General features: G+C 46.7%; 1 pseudogene; it reads right to left on the bottom strand.

Moving 5' to 3' along the window:
• Positions 1-2,350: 2,350 nt before the first annotated feature.
• Positions 2,351-3,571, bottom strand: LOC131836308 (histo-blood group ABO system transferase-like; annotated as a pseudogene).
• Positions 3,572-7,311: the final 3,740 nt, after the last annotated feature.

Here is a 7,311-nt window from a genome sequence, read left to right as displayed (position 1 = left end):
TTTTGGATCAGGGACACTGTGATTAGTGTAATGTAGCAAGTCAAATACCAGTTCTTTCCCTCCGCAGGGTTCACTGCTGCTGCTCCTCTCACTGAAGTTCTTCTGTTGGCTTAGTGACATTTCTAAACTGATTTTGTCAAATTTGTAACCCTTGTCATGTGGGGCCACAGAAGTGTCTGGTCTGTGAATGTAGTAGTCAACTGTAGACTGGATGAGATTTAATTAGACATCTGGAAACTGCCTTCCTTCTGAAAACAAAAATAAAAACAACATAACAAAACAAAACAAAAAAAACCCTTCCAGTCTTCGCAGATGTGGAGGAGGGCTCTGGGTGTGTGTATGTTGGGATACACCTTCAGCACCAGCCAGGCCTCTTAGCACTCTGCATTAGCCTTCACTTCCTACTTTCCAAGTCTGACAATCACCACAGGGCAGAGCCTAGGGCCTTCTCAGGTCAGCCCTGGGCAGGCACCCAGCCCATGCATGCAGTGTCCCAGGGGCTTGGGAATAGGTCAGAGCTTCCAGGCCCTTCTTCCCTAAAGCTCAACATCACTTGGCCTTTCTTCCAGTGATTCTTCTTGGTTTCTATTTGCCCCAACTCTTATCCATTGCCCTAGGCAGCAGAGACTCACATATGCCTTTAAATGGTTTGGACATCAACTGTCCTCCAGTAGCCACCTCACTACTGGGAAAGTTGTTGGAAAGCAACAAGTCACAGAGGAATCCAAGGGTCTGGATTTGGTGTTTCCCTCTCCTGAGATGGAGACATCTGTGAGAAGAGCAGGTGGCCAGCTTGGTGGGGGGGTGCAGGCACCTGATGTGGACAGGATAGATGGGGTAAGTGAGGTTAAGACCTCACCTGGCATCTGGACTGAACTGGTCTTCAAAGCTGCAGATTGGTTGGGACCATCTTCAAGCTGAGAAGCAAAATGAGGGGAGCAGAGGAGACTGAGGAGGCTCATAACAGATATATAAAAAATTGCTCAACATCCCTCAACATGAGGAAAATACAAATCAAAACTATAATGAGATACCACCTTACACCAGTTAGAATGACTAAAATTAACAAGACAGGAAACAACAAGTGTTGGTGAGGTTGTGGAGAAAAGGGAACCTTTTCACACTGTTGGTGGGAATGCAAGCTGGTGCAGTCACTCTGGAAAACAGTATGGAGGTTCCTCAAGAAGTTGAAAGTAGAGCTACCCTATGACCCAGTAACTGAACTCCTGAGTATTTATCCTAATGATACAGATGTAGTGAAAAGAAGGGCCGCCTGCACCCCAATATTCATAGCAGCAATGTCCACAATAGCCAAATTGTGCAAAGAGCCTAGATGTCCTTCAACACATGAGATGAAGAAGATGTGGTCCATTTATACAAGGGAATATTTCTCAGCCATCAGAAAGGATGAATACCCACCATTTGCATCGACATGGGTGGAACTGGAGGGGATTATGCTGAGTGAAATAAGTCAAGCAGAGAAAGACAATAATCATATGGTTTCACTCATACATCAAACATAAGGAATAAGCAGAGGACCATAGGGGAAGGGAGGGAAAACTGAACAGGAAGAAATCAGAGAGGGAGACAAACCATGAGGAACTCTGGACTCTGGGAACCAAACTGAGGGCTACAGAAGGAAGGGAGTGGGGAGATGGGGTAGCCGGGTGACGGGTATTAAGGAGGGCACATATTGTCATGAGCACTGGGTGTTACAGGCAACTAATGCATCAGTGAACACTACATTAAAATCTACTGAGGTACTATATGTTGGTTAATAAATATAAATTTTAAAAATTAAATTAAATTATATTAGGGGTGCCTGGGTGGCTCTAAATTAATTAAATTAGGGGTGCCTTTGTGGCTCAGTGGGTTGCCGTGGCAGTGGCAAGGTGCAGGGACTGGAAGGGAAGACCCGACCAGAGGCCATCTGGCTCTACTGCCATTGCAGGACCACTCCCAGCCCTACCAGAAGATGTCTGTCTAGAACCAGGAAGAAAACCTTTTCCCTTGATTGTTCTTTTTAAAGATGGTTGCTCAGCATTGACACAGAAAAACATCTGACATAAAACTGGAGCCGTTCACAGCTGCAAATGACCCAGAAGTTATCAAAATATAGTGACCACAAAGACGGGACCTTGTGTTCCCAGATAGGCCTCCTGTGTGCAGGTGCAGCTGAGGGCCCTGGACATGCTTGTGTCAGCAGGGCTGGGCTCCATCGTTTCCCTCAAGGGGAGAGAAGTAGGAACATGCTCTGACAGCTCTGCTCAGGACACCACCCCCTGATGGAGACGGGGACAGCCCTTCATGAGTCCCAGATGTCCTGGTGATTCTTGGGCATTGCCTGAATCTCAGCTTCTTCATGAAGGGTGGGGGAGGGCAGCCCAAGCACCATGGGTCCCACAGGTCCTCCAGGGGATGGCTCAGCAGCCACGGGCCCCACAGGTCCTGGATGTCCTGGTGATTCTTGGGCACAGCACGAATCTCAGATTATTCATGAAGGGTGGGGAGGACAGCCCAGCTGCTGCGGGTCCCACAGGTCCTCCAAGGATAGCACCTTGGTGGGCTTGTGGTCCAGCAGGTACCTGTTCAAGTGGCTCTTGTCATGCCACACAACCTCAATCCCACTGGCCGTGTCGACCCCCATCACCTGGTGACAGGCCAAGGTCAGTGAACCTCCACCACCAATGCCCAAAAAAGGCCCCCATGTAGTAAACATTGCCCTAGTCTCTGGGGATGTGGGCCTGGGGCTGTGGCTGGCACTGGTAGCTGAAGTGTTCATGGGATACATGGTAGAATCTGGGGTGCAGCATGCCAAAGAGGGGGGGACAGGATATCCATGCCCACATGGTCACAGAACTTCATGTCTACATCCACACACACCAGGTCATTCACCTCACAGAGGAAGTGCTGCTCACAGCACCTGACCATGTGCTGCATGGACACATTCTGCTAGTGCGGGGTACCAGGGACCTTGAGGACCATCGCCTCCAGCCCTCCCAGGGGGACACACAGGTCCAGCAGCCTGCTGGTTGGTGAGGAACTAGTAGGTGATCCTGTGTGCCAGCATGATGGGCTTCTTCTCTGTCCTCTGCAGGTATAGCTCCAGGAAGACCATATATCCACAAAGAGAGAGACAAGGCAGGAGGAGGGTCAGTCAGAGGCTGGCAGCCGAACCCCAGAGCTGGACATGGGTGTGTGCATCTTCTTCAAGGGGGCAGGCCCTGGGCTGCTTTAAGCAACAGCCTCTCTCCCAGCCTGGCCTGAGCAAGTCTGCTTATGGGGCATCCCTACCTTCTCCTCCCAGAGATGGGGGCCATCAGCACCCTATAATATAAAGGAGAACCTGGGGCTTCAAAGGAGGAAAACCAGCCCCACAGTCATGATGCTGGAGCCACGAACACTCCCCTTGTGCCGAGCTCCCAGGCAAACCCTGGGGATACAGTGGGAGAGGTAAGGCTGGAGAGGACAGACAGCTAGGGAGAGATCACAGAGAGGCTCAAGGTTCTGTTCAGGAAAGATCACTCTGCTGGTTACCTGGGAAGAATGGGCTCTGTACAGCAGAGGACACGGAAACCCTAACCCTAAACCCTAACCCTAACCCCACCCTAACCCTAATCAAACATCATGCTCAATTTTGAGGACTGACAGCTCTACTCTGAAATCACAAACAAGTCCATCATGCTGGCTTTCTCTCCTTGCTCAGTATTGTACTGAAAGTTCTACCCAGAACAATAAGGCAAGAAATAAGAAATGCACATGCGAAAGGAAACAGAACTAGGTCTATTCAGAGGCCAGAGATGGCATCATCTCATATAGAAAGCTTCCTAAAGAATCAACAAAAAATGATCATAGCCAGTTTCCTAATTCCACATAGTGACAGGACAAAATATCAATACGTAATAATCTCTCTTATTTGTATACACTAGCAATAGATCATGCAAAAAGGAATTTAAGAAAACAATTCCATTTGAAGGAACATCAACATTGACAAAATACTTCGGAATAGAAGTAATCAAGGTGTACGTCTTGTACACCAAAAATAACAAAACATTGCTAAAAGAAAGTAAGGGAAACATAAATAAATCTGAAGACACCCCATGGTGATGAAAAATACATGCTATTGGTAAAGATGGCAAACAGTACCCAAAGCAATGTGGAAGTTCAAAGTGCTCCCAAGAAATTTCACAAAGGCCTTTGGGAAGAAATGCACAAGCTAATTCTACCAGTCATATGGAATTTTAAGGAACCACAACATAGCCACAACCATCTTGAAAAAGAAAATCAAAGGTGAAAGGTCATACTTCCAAAGTTCAAGTCTTAATACAAAGCAACAGTAAATAAAACATTGTGATACTGTCATAAAAGTATGCATACAACCTGAAACAAATAATATATTATATGTCAATTAATTAAATTTAAATTTACAAAAAAAATTTAAATAAAAAAATTTTTTTAAGTATGCATACAGATCAGTGGGATTTAACTTCATCTATGGTCCACTGAGTTTTGACAAGAGTGGACAACATTACACTGGGGTAACAGAATGGTCTTTTCAACAAAGGGTGCTAGGCAATCAGCTATCCATGTACAAAGGAATGGAACTGGACCCTTACTTCACACCACATATAAACATTAACTCAAAATAAGTTAAAGGCTTCAATGTAAGAGATAAAATTATAAACTCTAGAAGAAACAAATGAGGATAAATCTTCATAACCTTGGAAGGAGCAATGCTTTTATCTGAGACCAAAACACAAGAAGGGAAAGAAAAAACTAGATATAATAATATCCTCAAAATTAAAAATCTATCCTGGGCACCTGGGTGACTCAGTTGGTTAACCATCCGACTCTTAATTTTGGCTCAGATCATGATCTCAGGGTCATGAGATTTAACCCCACGTCAGGCTCCACACTGGGTGTGGGGCCTGCTTAAGATTCTCTTAACTTCTCCCTCTGCCTCTGTCCACTTGCATACTCTCTCTCTGACTCTATCTCACTCTGACAACTTTTCCCGCTTTCATCTCTGACCCAAGGACAGGGAACAAAGGCAACACAGATCTACACTTCGAAATGTCAACAGAAATCTGCAAACCCAAGTTCTCACAGGAGCTAAAGGTTCAGGACCAGGGTGATAGAAAGGGGAGGCCGACAGCAAGGAACCAAGGGAACACGACATGTGCATGTGAGCAGGTCCACTTCTCTACCTGTTGGAAGTGATCCATGCCTGACAGGAGGGAGTCCCACCTGCACCTAATCTGTCTGTTTGCTGCCCTTGAGCAGAGCAGAGGATGGGCTGAGCTGAGTGTAGCTGTCAGGGAGAGATGGCCAGCTGGCCACAGATGCTACCTGCCGAGTACCTATAGGACAAGCTCCTGGTCCTCAGCTAAGATGAAACAATCATTATGTGTAGTGACCTATTTCCCGGGGCAGGTCACGTCCTCAGTGCTTTGGTGACTATATCTTCTCCCACTGTATTTAAAAAAAAAACCCTTAGGCAGGTAAGATTGACATACAAAAAGCTGTTCCTAGTTAATGGGTATAACTTGACCTTGACCCTAACTCTACTATCTAGTTAGGATGTACTTGATTTAGCATATTGCTTATAAATTAGAGGATGGTTTTTAGGGACTAAAGACCAACCTTCTGTCTTATTCTCCCTTGAATCTGGTAAATCCAACCTATTCGGCCACATGCTATCTGGAGAGTGGCCACACAGGGGCAACAGGGAGTCAACAGTGCCCCCAAACCCCATTGCAAAGCCCATTCTTCCTTCATCCTGTCAAGCCTTGTTCATTCAATGTTTACAGGTCATTGTATAGACGATGAAAAGTGTGACTTTGCTGAATTTTATAAAAGCCATACTAATTCTTTCAACCTGTTAAGAATAGAAGATGTTTTCTAAAATCTCAGACTTGGAGAGCACATGAAGACCCAGGGACCTGGGAAAGGGCTATTATGGAATCTATTCAGGCCTACTTAGGAAAGAACGATGGCTTCTATTCCATTTCTTTTTAGCAAGAATTTGTGTCAACTAACAGCACTGAATCCATAAAAAATAGTGCAGCTCAGAGGAAAACAAAAGGAGAATCAAGAAACAGAGAAAGAGCCACATGCAGGAAGGCTCTGCTCAGGCCAATTTACATTTCTGTAGATCCTCTAGAGCTTGAATGCCCCCAATGCCCCCTGGGGGTCCTGTGTCAGGCAGAATGCCACCCGGATGCTGCACTGTTGTAACCCGTGACAAGCCTCCTGGTCCCTTCCTCCAGGAGACACCCCCTACGCCCTGAGGACTCCAGCCAGCTTCTCGGAATTCCCATTCCCCTTTCTGACCCCATCGTTCACTTTTCCCATCACCACCATTGTGTAGAGTACATTTAACTACACACTATTCTGCCACTGAAATGTTTTTTGTCATGTTTGCTGTTTCCCCTGCATCATCTACCCTAGTGTAGAACCACCAGTTGCATTGCATGACTTAACTGTGGACTCCAAGTGCCCTCACAGTGTCATGGGGCTAGTGTCCTGGGCAAGGTCCTCACTAAGCCGGCTCAGCGCTTGCAGTGAAGGCCTGACCCAGGCACTGCTAATTGTGTACAAGGAAGACAGCACAGCCAAAACCTTGGTTTGGATTAAGAATTGCTCCTGGCCCCTCAGCCACATCAGATGGTCTGGGGGCACACCCTGAAGACACTTGCTAGTCCAGTGTTGCCCTGGGGAATCTCCATGGAACAGCCTTTAGGGGGGAACTGCATAGGAGTGGGGACGATGGGAGTCAGAACTCGTGAGATAGAATCCATCTTGGAGACTGCCCAGAACTTCCTAGGAGTTCATTCCATAGTCTTGGAGGAATCAATTCATCTAAAAACATTTCCTCCTTTTAGAAAGCATGAGCCTCAAGTTCCAATGAAGTGACTCTCCTAGGTCATGTAGACAATCAGCGAAAGACCCAGACTGAGATGGGAGATAGCCTCCAGCATGATTCCCCAGAGTGGCTTTAGCTAGAGCTGCAACCACCCATTGATCTTTCCTGGACTCCCAGACTCTTATGGGACTCGTCATGGGGGCATATTCCGGGAACAAAGGCCATGTCAGTGCCACAGAAACCTCTAACACTGGTTACAGTGAGACTCTGGGATGTCAATGGAGTCCCAAGCCATAGGCCATCTCAGAGTTTGTCTGCAAAGATATGGTTGGTGGGAAACCCACATGCTGACAGAGGGTAGAGAAAGATGGAAAAATCCTGGGAAAGAGAGGGTGGACAAGTCACATATGGCCCCAGATGACACAGTGGTGTCCAGCAGGGCAAGC

The sequence above is a fragment of the Mustela lutreola genome, chromosome 7 (assembly GCF_030435805.1).
Source record: "Mustela lutreola isolate mMusLut2 chromosome 7, mMusLut2.pri, whole genome shotgun sequence".
Classification (NCBI taxonomy): domain Eukaryota; kingdom Metazoa; phylum Chordata; class Mammalia; order Carnivora; family Mustelidae; genus Mustela; species Mustela lutreola.
This window is presented reverse-complemented; position numbering and strand designations above follow the sequence as displayed.